We start from the raw sequence: 15,745 nt of genomic DNA, 5'->3' as shown, positions 1-15,745 counted from the left end.
CATACCCAGATTGGTGTGATGAGGTTTATTATTGGTTATCCATAGTTTATAATGGAAAACAGCTTAATGGGACTCCTAGACTAGTGAAATATTGCTCTAGCCCCATGCTTAAAGGTTAACTGGCGGCTCAGGTGAGGTGCACTATTGCTGTCCCCCTACCCAAGATGGTACTTGGGGCCAGGCCCGCACTATTAGTAGTGGCCTTGCTCCAATCGCTATCAATGCACTATTGTGCTTTCCCCTCCCTTTCAGCTTATAAAGCTTCTTTTTTCCTATTCCCTTATAGCTGAGTTTAGGAATACAATACGAACAAATTGGTCGGGCACCTCCTGCCCTCGTTGTGTTTGTTGAGCTTTGTCTGCCCTGTGGCCCTCTCTATTACTAAGGTTCTCGAGCATGCCTCTAACTACCGCCCACCATGAGTAATAAACCCTTCAACATTATATCTCACAATGTGAGAGGTCTGAACTCCCCTCAGAAGAGAAAGAAGGCTATTACGGAACTGATCCGGTCTTCCCCCGACATTATATGTCTTCAAGAAACTCACTTTACCAACAAGTCCCATCCTAAATTTTTCCATCAGAGATATAAGAGGGTTTATTGCTCAAACTATAGCAAAAAACAGAGAGGTGTTGCAATCCTCCTTGCAGATTCCTTTCCTCTAGAACCCACCTCATTTACTAAAGATGATGATGGGACATATGGTATACTCCTGGGTCATTTTTTGGGAAAAACTATATGCATTGTTAATTTATATGCCCCTCCAGACCAGAACTTTTGTGTCATTACTAAACTATCAGAAGTTCTCCTCACGCTGACGTACGACATGCTTATTTGGGCGGGGGATTTTAATTTAACACCCAACGACAATGTTGATAGGACGCACCTTCAAAGACCCTCGGTTGCTAAGAAATCAAGGCAACTCTTTGAAGACCTGTTCAGGACACATTCGCTAGTTGATACATGGAGAGTTTATAATGGCAATAAACGGGGATACACTTATATGTCGGCCCCTCACAACTCCTACTCTAGGATCGATCTCATCCTGATCTCATTGTCCTGTGCCTCCTCCTTGGTTTATGCTAGGAACTTGCTGTGGCCTTGGTCGGACCACGACCCTCTCCTTGTCTCTCTGAACTCCCTGATACCTAAAACACAAAGAGCCCCATGGCGGCTAAATGAGTCCCTACTACACAACCCAGATATATACAATAAAATAGAATCCCAACTGACGGAATACTTTAGCCTTAAAGCGGAATATAACCCTGCATTTCAACTTTGCTCTAAAACATTATTTACAGTATATTATATGCAACCAGCATTTTTTTTTTACTAGACCAGCATTGGAAGGGTTACACAGGGCTTTAAAGTCCCTGGAGATTTTTGCAGACGCATCCGAACTTGAGTTAGATACTTTTTGTTTACACAAATGTATCTAAGTGTTTATTGTGACTCATCTCTCTCACTGAGAAGGAGTTGGAGGACAGCCAAAGAGTGTGTAACATTTCTAAATATATACATATAACTAAATGGAATGTAACTATCTGAACGTCTGCACGGAACTTAAAACCTCTGTGTTTAACCCTTCCAATGCTGGTCTAGTAAAAAAAAAATGCTTTTTGCATATAATATGCTGTAAATAATGTTTTAGAGCAAAGTTGAAATGCAGGGTTATATTCCGCTTTAATGATACTGAAGATACTTCACCGGCTGTACTTTGGATGGCACACAAAACAGTGGTCAGAGGAACATTTATACAATTAGCTGCTAAACACAAAAGAGATAGAAATAGAATCCTCACAGACCTAGAATATAAGCTGCAAAAACTCCACCTTGCCAATCAACAACATCCATCTAGATTTCTCCTTAAACAGATCCAGGACCTTTAAATACAAATAGATACGATTCTTAATTCTGAAACAGAAAAAGCACTAAGGTGGACAGTAGTGTTGGGCGAACACCTGGATGTTCGGGTTCGGGAACGTTCGCGGAACATGGCCGCGATGTTCGGCATGTTCGGGCCGAACCCCGAACTCCCCGAACATCCCGCTTTTGGGGGCCCTATGGGGTCGCAGGCATAAGGGGGGAGCATGCCCCGATCGCGGGGGGGGGGGGGGGGGTCGGAAATTCCCCCCACCCCCTCCGCTAGCGCTCCCCCCTCTGCCCGCTTCCCCATACAAAAGTTTGACGAAAGTAAAATAGTACCGGTGGTGGTGGCTGGCTGCTGCAGTGGCTGGCTGGCACTATGAAGTGACTGAGGAGGAGGAGTAGGACGCGTTGAGGGAGGCCGGGCAGCGGGCGGTTCAGCGGTAGTACCCTTGTGGTACTTCCGCCCTTTCTCTGACCTCACGTCCTCTGCATACGAGGGTACGCGTCACGCGTACCCTCGTATGCGTCATCACGCAGAGGACGTGAGGTCAGAGAAAGGGCGGAAGTACCACAAGGGTACTACCGCTGAACCGCCCGCTGCCCGGCCTCCCTCAACGCTTCCTACTCCTCCTCCTCAGTCACTTCATAGTGCCAGCCAGCCACTGCAGCAGCCAGCCACCACCACCGGTACTATTTTACTTTCGTCAAACTTTTGTATGGGGAAGCGGGCAGAGGGGGGAGCGCTAGCGGAGGTGGTGGGGGGAATTTCCGACCCCCCCCCCCCCCGCGATCGGGGCATGCTCCCCCCTTATGCCTGCGACCCCATAGGGGGGCCGTATTCGGCCAAACAGGGCCCTGTTCGGCCGAACAGGGGCCCTGTTCGGCCAGGCATTCAGCAGTTTGGGCGAACCCGAACAGTTTGGCTGAACACCACCAGGTGTTCGGCCGAACTCGAACATCACCCGAACAGGGTGATGTTCTGCAGAACCCGAACAGTGGCGAACACTGTTCGCCCAACACTAGTGGACAGCCGCCACAACATATGACCAAATAAATAAACCTAAACGATGGTTAGCCGCGAAATTGAAGGCGCAGCAAACAGTAAATAGAGTCCTTAGGATCAAGGACAAAAATGGGAAGGTAACCTTAGACCCCGATAACATCTATGATATCTTTTCAGAGTACTATAAAACTCTGTATAGCGACCCTGAACCCAACCTACATTCCACTCAGAGAAGGGATTTCTTGGAGGGAACAGTAAGAAAGACCTTGACAGAGGACGCGGTGAAATCACTTAATGCGGATGTTACACAGGAGGAGGTACATGAGGCAATTAAGAGACTTAAAAGATCTACGGCTCATTATTACAAAAAATACGAATCCCAGTTAACCTCATACATGATTACATTTTATAATCACTTACTAAAAGGGAATGTACCCCCAGAGGAGTTTTTATCCTCATCACTAGTAGTAATCCTCAAGCCCCAAAGAGACCCCCTGCTCACAAAAAATTACCGACCAATCTCTCTTTTGGGGGTCGATTATAAGCTCTTCACTTCAATACTGGCGAACAGACTGAACGGGATCTTACCAGCCTTGATTCACCGAGACCAAGTAGGTTTTGTCCCAAAAAGACAGGCCCCAGATAATGTACATAAAATTTTGAATCTTCAACATTATTGTAGGCGAGCCGCCACATGTATGGCCATTCTGTCACTTGACATGGAAAAGGCCTTTGACCTTATTAAGTGGCCATACATGGAGGCGGTTCTGCATAAATATGGATTCAAAGGGAATTTTGTTAAAGCCATATCAGCATTATATTCACATCCATCTGCTTCTTTGAAGATGCCTGCATCCATGAGAAAATCATTCGTAATACAAAGAGGTACGAGGCAGGGGTGCCCTCTGTCACCGGCAATTTTTGCTCTTATTATGGAGCCCCTGGCAGACCGGATCCGCAATACACCAGAGATTACAGGCGTGAAAATTTCCTCAAAAGAATATAAACTATCTCTCTTTGCAGATGATATTTTGCTAACCCTCACCTCTCCTCATATTTCTATTCCCAAATTATTAGATGAAATTACTAAATTCTCTCCTTTCTCTGGATTCAGGCTTAACTTGGAGAAGTCAGAATTAATGGTCTCAGACATGCCTAAGACTCAAGCCCGCCATCTAGCAGAGTCATATGGCCTCCAACACCAGACCAAATTTATACAATATCTGGGAGTCAAACTCACGGTCGATCCATCAAAATTATATGAGTTCAATTACCCCCGCCCCCCCCCTTTATACTAGGCTTATTCGAGACCTGGAAAGTTGGAATAACTTCCCTCTTTCCATGCTGGGCAGAATATCTGCAGTAAGGATGACCTTACTTCCACGGCTGCTATACCGTTTTAGATCTTTACCAATAGTTGTTAGGAAAGGCCCGATACAGCACCTACAATCTCTCATTCAGAAATTTATCTGGAGAAAACGAAAAGCCCGGATTAAATATGTAACATTAGCCAGACCTAGGGACCTTGGTGGCCTAAACGCTCCCATACTTTTTAACTATTATAGGGCGACCCAGATTTCCCAATTGGCCGCCTCGAATGCTGGCTTTAATATGGTTCCACTCTGGGTTGAGGTGGAGTCGCTATTGATGGCTCCCCTCTCGATAGATGGAGTAATGTGGGCTAATCGCATTCCTGTGGCTAAGATTAGAAAACTTTCCCCGGTCTCTGCCCATTCTCTAAGCCTTTGGTCTAAGACAAGGTTCATGTATGCCTTCCAGTCTCCCACGTCTTGTATGACAAGACTTTTTCGCAACCCTGATTTTCCAGAGGGGTGTAAAATATACCAATTTAAATGGTGGATCCAAAAGGGATTAACCACCTTAGGCAAATTTTTATCTGCCTTCAAAATCCAAAAAGCCATTAACTTTTTAAAAAAACATGATGTTCCCAGAGAAGAGTGGGGAAGAATGGACATTATATTTAATTTCTATCTTCATTAGATCCTAATAATGATGTCCACACCTACTCCCCTTTTGAAATTAGATGCAAAAACGGTTCGATGGACAGTGGCTTCATCTCAGACTTATATACCCTTCTCTCTCACCCCACTATTGGTAGCAAGATCAAGGCTCAGCTAGACTGGGAAAGAGATTGCGCTTTTGAACTCTCTGATAACAAGTGGGCTCACTGCTGCACCTCCCTGACCAGAGGTTCACTTTTCTTCTCTTCCATCGAGACGTCCCTAAAACTTTTACACAGAACATATCAGACCCCTGCCAAACTGCATTTATATAATCCTTCAAATTCACCTGACTGCTTTAGGGGCTGTGCTCAGCGAGGTGATCTGTGGCATATTTGGTGGGCGTGCCCTAAGGCCCAGACTTTTTGGAAAGGCATATGGAATAGAATTAAATTGATACTCAGCCTACAAAGTGATATGGATCCCTCGGTCCTTTTGCTGGGCAATCAACCTCAATCGCTGAAATATGCCACCCGCAAATTAATCCAATACATTGCATCACAGGCTCGGAGACATTTGGCGTCTCGATGGAGGAAGGATTCGCTTATAGTTGACAAGGTATTTAAGGGCCTTAACTCCACCATGTCCGCAGAACATATCAGGGCTAAAATATATGATAACTTGGAGAATTTCTTTAAGGTGTGGGACCCATGGATCGACTGGCAGGGAAATGTAGGCATCTCCTATGTTTTGCACTCCTTTTAGGGACAATTCTCTCTGGTGGAGTGTAACTCTATAGATTTAGAGGCACCGTTTTTTGTTGCTGAGTCCCACGGGGCACTCTCTTCTTTATAATTTATCCACATCTTTGGGCATGTGTGTGCTTTGATCCAACTAATATAGTAATTTCCTTTTGATCCTGCTTTTCCTTTCCTCGGCCACTGACTTTACCCTTCTCCCTTCCCCACCCAATCCTCTCCTACCCACTGGATTTCACTATAGGCATGATGTGGTTCCCCCACCCATGGTGAATCCCTTCATCCCATCTACCCCTCCCACCTAAGTCTATCCCTCTCTTTCCCCACTCCCCTTTCCCTTCAAGGGCCTCCCTTGGCCCAGATAGAAAAGTATGAAACACTAGACACATATGGTTACTCTCGATTGTCTTTATGGTTTAAGTTTCAATAGTGACCGTATAACTTTTGTTTTAAATCCTAGTTTTCTAATAGATACTCTCCACATGTGGAGAACATTTGCATTTACTTCTATTGTTAATTGATTTCATTCATTAATAAACACCCTTGAAACGAAACAAACAAAAGTGAGTGGTGGGCGGTGTGCTCATCGTCAGCTGTTTTGGACTGACAGCTTAACAGCCGTGTGGAGCCCCTTTATATACTATTAAGTAGTCCCTGATTGGCTGCTGTCACAATCCAATCTGCACAGCAACTCCTGACAGACGCCTTACATCACCTGCCCCACCAATCAGTTGGCTTTGACCAGCAACATAGGCCACCTGACAGAATCTTCTGGAAACTTAAAGCCGCAGCCAATCAGCTGCTTACCTCCCAGAGGGAAAAAATAATTTTACCTCAGAGGCTGGCACAGCCCATATGGTGCCCCTATATGCTATTAGGCACCCCACAATATAAGGGGCAGAAGTGACACAAAGGATGAGACAACCTCATGGCAGGTGGTGCTGAATAGATGGCAACATGGGGATAAGAAGGGAGACACAACCACAGGGGTGGGGATGCTGAATGATGAATGTGACAGTGAGAGACACCCATATGGGAGGGATAGACAGCAACATAGGGAGTGAAAACAGAAAGACAATAGCATGGGAAGTAGTGTCACTGAAGAGAGAGATAGAAAGCCATGCTGGGGGGATAAGATAGGTAATAGGAACACATGGGGAGAGAGACATACCTAACACATTGACTGAATTTCAAAAGGGAGAGGGACATACAAGGAGGCAGCAATAATAACATTAATAGAGATCAGCTATGTAAACGTTAATAGAGACACACAGGCTAGCTCAGTTAGGACAGAACACAGCAGCACCATGGAGGAAGGAAAAAAAATAGTACACAGAGAGTACCTTGCTTGTGGTGGGGGAGGAGAGAGCCCCGCTTACTCAGGCTGAGCTTTATCATGCTGTAATGCAGGAAAGTAAACAGGTGCTCTGAAGCAGATCTTCCTGGACTCACATGCTCTGAAATATGCAGCAGCATAGGGGAGCTGAATGAGTGACGTCACAACTGGTAACACACTCAAACAGTGCCGGGACAAGGTCCTCCAGCACCAAAGGCTGAGACAACAAAGTGTGCCCCCTTATCCCTCCTACCCGAGCAGTCACACACTAATTGCTATTAGACTAAAGCTACGTACACATATTAGATAAAAATCGGTCATTACACCACGAAAACGACCGATTAAAGATCTTTCGACCGATGATCGTCCAACAAATGAGGACGATCGACCATAGACGACGGAGTAAAACGACCGATGTCGGGAGTCGCTATTGATCGTTCATGTTGGATTCTTTCGACCAATCATTGGCAAAGCACGAAGGTGTGTATTGATAATGAAGCGACCGATATCAATCGTTTGTGAATTGAGCATGCGCAGTAGCTGTATTGTGTAGTTCGTGCGTGTTAAAACGAACGTTTTGAATAGCACGCGTTGTAGGCATCGTGATTTGTGTCATTTAAAATGAGCGTCCTGTAACGGCCACGCACAGCAATGCAATACTTGCGTTCTTTTCATTAAAAACGAAGGTTTTTTTTTTTTTTCTTAATTTTTTATAATAATAATTATTAATACATGCAATCCACAAAATAACATACATACACACCCATAAACTGCACTCACTGCTACCAAAACACACTGCCACACTCACTGACACACAGTGTACAGAAATTATGAAACAATCAATGACACAATCACTCAACCACATACCTACTCTATGTACACCATACTATATATTTGTAATGTATAGATCTTATTAATTAATAACGGAGTGTACACAATTGTAAAGAATAATTGTTTTTTATTTTACAGAAATAAAAAAATATGTACATACGTTACAAGAAATAAAATAATTATTTACACAATGCTGCCACATTGTTGCGTAGTTGCATTAATTTTTCCTGAGCATGTGACAGAGCTGCCCAACTATTGGCTTTTGCTATTTCGACGCTGTTGTACACATCATCTATTTCGTCCAGCAGGGCCAATCCTTTTTCTTTATCTGCAGGTGTGTTAAAAAAAAGTATGTTTGAATGTTATATGCTGAATGATACATACAATGAAATGGTCATACATGTAGAAATGGTATAGGTTATTTAGAAAATTATTAGTGACAATCTAGTCATGCCTAATATGCTGACACATACAATGAATGTTTTTTGAGTGTGATTTGCTATAAATGTAATTTGATTCAACAAGTATTTAATATGTGGGATCAACAATACACACACAAAGTTGTGTCGTTTCAAATGTTTGTTGAAATATTTGTACCTTTTGGTCCTCAAAATATTAAGGTGTTTCGTGTCCAATGTATGCATTTTTTGTTTACAGCGTTTGACAAGAACAAGTACTCCAACATATATGTGAATTGAAATATTCTGGCCTTTTTTTTTTGGGGGGGGGGGGGGGGTAATCATTTCATTTTCGCTTTATACACACAACTCTGGCAATACAGTGGCAGATGACCGATTGTGCTGTTCTACCTTTGGAATACTCAAAACATGCACTGTGCAATGTATTAATGTCAATGTCATGTGTTTTATATGTGTCACCTTGTAAATGTATATTTGATGGTTTTGTTTTTTTGGATGTAGTAGTGTTGCTCAATGTGTGCATGATGTATATAAAAAATTGTCATCAATATCTCTAATATTTTTTCCCAAGCATACACTCAACTATGATGTCTATATGTTTATTACATGTTAGGTTCAATTTGTCGTTTATTACATTAATATAATATGTAGACTGTAGTTGTGGTGCAACTAAATGTAAACATTCTTATGAGTCCAAAAAAAGTATTGTGGTTTATGTTTGACTTTGTTTTCTAAGTGTGTAATAAGGGCCATATCATGTCTACTGTCTGTCTGTGTCATAGATAAGGAATGTACATTATTGCATATACGTAGCATCTTGAATGATGTGACTATCCTTCTGGACTTTATCATTTGTGTACAATCAATATAAAATCTTACCAAAAAGCCCACATGTTTGCTCATTCAGATTTTCTTGAGCCATGTGCACAGCTGTAGTCCACATCTGCAACCATATCTGTAAGCAAAACATGTGTTTAATGTAATCATGTAAACTACATACATGTAATACTGCATGTTACAGATCGACTATGCATATGTATAAATGTTGTAAAATGTGTAGGTTTCAAAATCTTCATGTTGTATCTTTAGCATTTCCACACATATTTAAAAAACCTTTTTGAATGTTGTCAGGTAGCATATAGAACAATGCTATATGTTTCATATACAGCAAACTGCAACCACCATGGCCCTCAAATTTTACTGCAGCAGTAAAGTGTTTTTACTGCAGCAGTGTGGGCACCACAATATTGCACATTCTGCAGCCTACGATGTCCAGTGTGTGAAAAGGAAGACAGCAGAGTTGCCAAACTCAAAATCAAAGTTGCCTAAGCTTGAACACTGGGACCAAGTCACAGGCCAACCTTACTTCCTTATAAAGTTCCCTGGTCTCTAATGGCCCTCTCCAACCCTTATACAGTTCCCTATTGTCCAGTGGTCCTCCCTCCCCTATACAGTTCCCTAGGGTGTCCCCCACTCTCCCCTATACAGCTCCTTAGTGTTTAAAGGGAACCTAAACTGAGAAGGATATGGATTTACCCTTTAAAAATAATACCATTTGCCTGACTCTCCTGCTGATCCTGTGTCTCTAATACTTTTAGACACAGCCCCTGAACAAGCATGCAAATCAGGTGCTCTGACTGAAGTCAGACTGGATTAGCTGCATGCTTGTTTCAGGTGTGTGATTCAGCCACTACTGAAGCCAAAGAGATCAGCAGGACTGCCATCCAAATCCCTCTCAGTGTAGGCTCCCTTTAATGCTTTCCCCCTCCCTCCCTCACCCATGTGAGGCTTCCCTGGTGATCTAGGGCTTGCCCTCCAATATAGCTTCACTGGTGGTCTGGAGTGGGCCAAACATAATAAAAAGTGGGGAAACCACTTGGGGGCCAAATGTCATGGCTCTGAGGGCCACATTTTGGCCCCGGGCTTGAGTTTGAAATGTATGGAATAGAGTTATCATGTAAACGTGGGTATCGTCTACTGATTTAGAGGACGTGTAGCTCTGTTATTACTGTTGGAAACAAAAACTTATTAAAAAGTGGCAGTCTCTGTTTATGTGTGTTATTCATACTTGCTGAACATATTAGGGTCAAATCACATAATTATTCCTCTTTTGGTACGAAGGGATCAACTCACCTAACATGTGTGTATCCTCATCACGAGTTTCTTCCTGTTCTTCTACATTTATCAATTCTGTAATAAGGTTCAACAGTACATGGTATAACTATTACTTGTGTATATGTTTGTATGAAAATTTGTGTGAAACATTATACACCTTACCTTGTTGTGCTGTCAGCTCCACATCCTCTTCGTGAGTCCTGTGTTCCTCTTCTTCTATATGGTCCTCCTCCTGTTCCTGCTCTGGAGGTTGTGTCTGGTCATCCACATGGGCAGAAACATCTGTGTAAGTATGTGGGTCACCTTGTTCCTCTCCTTCTTCTTCTTCCCTTTCTTGAGTTTGTGTCCTTTGTTCTTTTTTTTCTGTGTGCGCGTAAAAGACATATAATTATTATGCATATATACACATAAATATTATAGAGCACACATTTCCAATACTGGATACCGAAATCCCCATATTCCTGTACATTTATCATATGTAAACATACATGTATACTACAGTAATATGTACATAGTCCCATGTTTTACATAGGTGCATGTGTAAAAAAATTTTGAATAATGGTTGAAAGTGAACATGTAATGTCATGGATATGTATAGTTACTTGTACAGTAATATCAGCTGACTGAGACTACTGGTGAGCCTGTGTGTCAACTAGTTTTTGCCACACCCCATGAACACACTAGATGTTGTTCACACAGGTGCTGACACTGGATGTTAAATGTTATTTTGGCTTGCTAGTTGTAGGTGTGTGTTTAAGTCACTACTGCAGCCAAACAGATAATTAAGACTTACACTCAAGTGATAGTGAAATGTGGCAAATATATTGTTAGTCTAAGTGTATCAAATATATAAATTACCATAGCTACACATAATGTATACCAAAATAGCTGAAAAATAAAATAATGTTAAAACTTACTTATTTTTATGATCTTTCGACGTAAACGCTGCAGTAGTGATTGCTCTTTATGCTTCAGGTCAGACCATCTTTTTCTAAGTTGATCCTTCTCCCTTGTCGCTCCATACATAGTCTCCAGATTGTGCACAATATGGTCCAAGATGTCGCTTTTCTGTTCGTTTGGTCGTGAGTATACTCTAATGCGACAGTCATAGTCATACTTGTCCATAATTCTGACCATCTCCATCATTTCCTCCCTGCTCATAGCTGTGGCTCTGCAATATGTCCGTCTGCGCGGCATCGTGTACATTTGTAGCAGAAGTGATGTAACAGGAAGTGATCGCAAGGAATGTGGGGCAGTAGGCATGTTGCTATAGTATAACTTCGTTCGCTGAACGTATGTTTTTTGTTCACAGAACGGACTTACATCGGAGAACGGACGTTCTTTATTGAGTCGCTTCATCTTTCTGCATTGGTAGGTGCGTATATTGACATTAGTATTCACATCTTGTTGTCTACACGTCTGCTTCCAATGTGTGCGCTTTTATTTTTGTGTAAATGGTGATGTGTCTTATGCTTGTTAACTAACGTTGTGCAAATTACAAACACAATAATTATAGTTGTGTCAATAAATGCAACATAAAATTAGGTTGCTGTGTATTAAATGTGTTAAACACAGGGGGCTATTTATAAATATCTGTGCCTATTCGAAGGAACGTTATGCATTGCCTTCAGTTAATGATGGCACCTATGTAATAGACTTTAAATGGTTTTTAATATTGAGAGTATCGAACATTTGTTACGTTCGTTTAATATCACCTAAATGCATGTACCAACTTGTAGGTTTGTTCTCCACCTATACCAACAACATTAATAGTCTAAAGTGTTACATTTGTGGTTGTTACCTTTTGCACTTTTATTAGGTATTTTCTCTGATGTGTATGGCTAATGTTTCGACACAATAATGTGAAACTACCTGATATTTTATTGTTTTTATTTCCAGGTTACAATAATAAAGAAAATGTCAAATGATGATTTCTTAAATCCGGATTTCCTTAGAGAATTCATTGATAAATACAGATCTTACCCATGTTTATGGAAAATAAAAGCACCAGAATATAAATTTCAAAACATGAAGAACAGAGCCTACGAAAGCCTCAGACAGTTGTGCTGTAAAGTTCATCCACATGCAACCGTAGATTATGTGAAAGGAAAAATAGCTAATTTACGTACTGTCTTTAAGAAAGAATATAATAAAGTGAAATCTTCCAAAAAATCTGGATGTGCATCATCTGAAGTTTATAAGCCCAGGTTATGGTACTACAATCTTTTAATGTTTACCATTGATCAGGAGGAGGCCAGACCAAGTATTACCAATTTAACTGAAGATGACACTCATGATGCAAGCACAAGCAGTGTGAACACAAACATGATGTTACCATTGGATGATGAATATGACACACAACATGAAGAAATCAGTCACACACCTGAAAACGTAAGTAGATAATGTTTTTATTTATTACGCTCAATCAAGATAATCCACAAAAAATATGTGTAACTTAAATTGTGTGAAAAAACAAAAATAAACAAACATTAACGAACCATTCTATTTTGCCAAGGAACTGCACCTTCACCATTAAAGTAATGCATATATTGCTCCCTATTGTCTTTGGCAGAAAATGAAGCATTTCTTGGAGCAGATGGTTCAAGTTCTGTTAGAGGCGCTTGTTGTGTGCGCCATTCCCCAGGAATAATGGTTCCTAGCTGCAAGTCCTCATGATCCACACTGTTTGTAGGTATGTAATGTAGTCCATGTCTACGGCGTAGAAAATTATGCAACATGCAGCAAGCATAAACAACAAGGTCGATTTTGTCGATCCGTAGGTTAATTGCAGTATGTAATACTCGGAACCTGTTAGCCAAAATGCCAAAAGCATTTTCTACAATCCTGCGTGCCCTTGAGAGTCTATAATTATATATTTTTTTTGCCATATTTAAATAACGCTGAGGAAATGGCTTAATAACATGCTCCTGCAGAGCAAATGCTTCATCAGCAACAAACACAAAATTATAACCTTTCTTGGTCTGTCCATTATGCGGAAGATTAAGCTTCTTCTGCTTTAATTTATTTAAAAAAGCTGTTTGCTCCAGAACGCCACCATCTGATACACGACCATTACTGCCTATGTCGACCATAATGAATTCATAATGGGCATTAACCAATGCCATTAACACTATGCTGTGGAAGCCCTTGTAATTAAAATAAAAAGATCCACTTCCTCTGGGTGGAGTGATTCTGATATCTATGTTTCCCATCTAATGCTCCTCCACAATTGGGAAAATGCCACAGTTGTTCAAAATCCTCTGCGATGTCAAGCCATTCCTCCTGTGTTCTTGGAAACTGTAGTGTGTAAAGAAATAAATAAAAAACATATCTCAATAACATTTGTTTTAATTTTTTCAAGGAAACATCAGACACATCAGAAATGTTGACACATAAATCCACTTCATCTATATGTGACATTTCCACAAACCAACAAAGAAAAGAAAAGAGGGCTAAGAAAAAACAGGCCAATGAGATAGACAAAAATCTGGACGAAGCTGTGCATAAAGCCATGGGAATGTTAAAAGAGACAGAGGATGACATAGATGTATTTGCTATAGGAGTTGGAAAGAAAATGAAACTACTGGAACCAGAACAAAGGCATGCTGCAGAGGTGTATATCACTGATATCTTATACAAAGCAAAAATGCAACAATTAAATACTAATATGCCATCCTATTGTGTAACAAACATTATGCATTCACAACCTATAACAACACTGGCAGCACCACAACAACTCCCACACACTCAACTACACACACCAACACACACAACTACACCCACAACAACACCCACAAGCACACCCACAAGCACAAACACTACCACTGATAAGTACACAGCCACGCAGTCAATATCAATATTATGACCAACACTACGCATACAATGTTGACAATGACAGTACACAAGAGCATAACCATTACACACAATTATACAGTATATGTCACATAATGTAAAATGTAATGTAATCAAATATATGAAGTGTAATATATTTGTACAACATTACACGTTAAAAATACAATAAAGATTGTTTGCTTGCAGATGTAATTGTCTATTTTCTATAAATAATCATCAGCAACAGATATTACTTTGGTGTCTAAACCTTGGGTGTTGGTGAAATTTTGTGCGGGTGTGTATATATGTTTTTAGCAACATCACACATTTAGGGTCAACAGGTGTTGCATGGTTATAGTGTGGAACAAATAATCATGTATATTATAGCAAACATCCTCTTTATTCGACACAATAATGGTGCAAAATCTGGGGGACATAAATGTCTTATATGTAAAGAAACATATACACACACCCGCACACAAGTACTCCTGCACCCAAGCTTTACACACCAAAGTGACCACCTCCATCACTATCACCACACCTGTCACACAGTGATTGCTATTACTATAATTGTTATGCAAGGTCACAAAACCACACTACACCTTAATGTGGAGTTATATGCGTTGCTGTCACTGGCATGGATTCAAGCTATGTTTACTACACAGTAGGGGAATGCTAGATGACTGAGTATTTTGCACCTCCTACACTGCGCACTGAGGTTGCATACTCTCTGGCCTCGCCCTGGACCTACATATACCCAGAAAAAACATTAGGCAGATCATGCATGTAGCATTATTACTTACTACACACATTTCTACATATTTACATCTTTTAACTACTTTAACATTCAACTGGTATTTGAACAAATGTAAAGGGTTATGTATGGAAGCTCAAAAAGAACATTACATAAAAATCAATAATATGGAAGAAAAATAAATATAAATATTATGTATTATGTGGGTAGTAACCTTCTTATAATACACTGTGTAGCTATGCACTCATATTAGTTGTAGGGCTAAAACATTGCTCATTGATATTTATTATTGATACTAAGATGAGTTGTTATGTTTACATAGCGTCAGATGAGCCCGTTGAGATGTGAAAATTATAACAATTATTCACAGTGTATATATATATATATATATACACGATTAAATACATTCTATATATTTGGTGTACAATATACATACCTTCATATATTTATTCTTTAGGCAACTGATAATTGCTTTGCAAGTGTCTGGTATTATATATCCAAGAGCTTGAGGTGAGATGCCAGTACTGAATTTTAAGTCTTGGAATGCTCTACCAGTGGCCAAGAAACGCAAAGTTGCTATTAATCTTTGCTCAGGGGTTATGGCCTTCCTCATCTATGTGTCTTGTTTAGCAATCATTGGTGTTAGTAGCCTCAACAGATATTGAAATGTGGCATCAGGCATACGTAAATAATTCCGAAAATCTTCTGGAGCAGAAACACGCAGTTCACGTAACAAATTTTCATCTGATATGGTGTCACGCTGCTGGAGCCATGCCTTGCACCACATACGACGCTTGGAATGGACTTCATTAGAATTACCTTTGAAGTGTCTTTTTCTCCACATATATATTATTAACAATGCACAGGC

General features: G+C 40.7%; 1 protein-coding gene and 1 pseudogene across 1 annotated transcript in view; one reads left to right on the top strand and one right to left on the bottom strand.

The window, feature by feature from the left end:
- LOC137528401 (ADP-ribosylation factor-like protein 13B) overlaps positions 1-15,745 on the top strand; it is a 2,482,321-nt gene that overhangs the window by 1,934,557 nt on the left and 532,019 nt on the right. The gene's annotated exons all lie outside the window — the stretch shown is intronic.
- Positions 12,782-15,664, bottom strand: LOC137528399 (putative nuclease HARBI1; annotated as a pseudogene).

This window comes from Hyperolius riggenbachi, chromosome 8 (genome assembly GCF_040937935.1).
Source record: "Hyperolius riggenbachi isolate aHypRig1 chromosome 8, aHypRig1.pri, whole genome shotgun sequence".
Classification (NCBI taxonomy): domain Eukaryota; kingdom Metazoa; phylum Chordata; class Amphibia; order Anura; family Hyperoliidae; genus Hyperolius; species Hyperolius riggenbachi.
The sequence above is the reverse complement of the archived record's forward strand: the minus strand, read 5'-3'. Positions and strand labels throughout refer to the sequence as shown.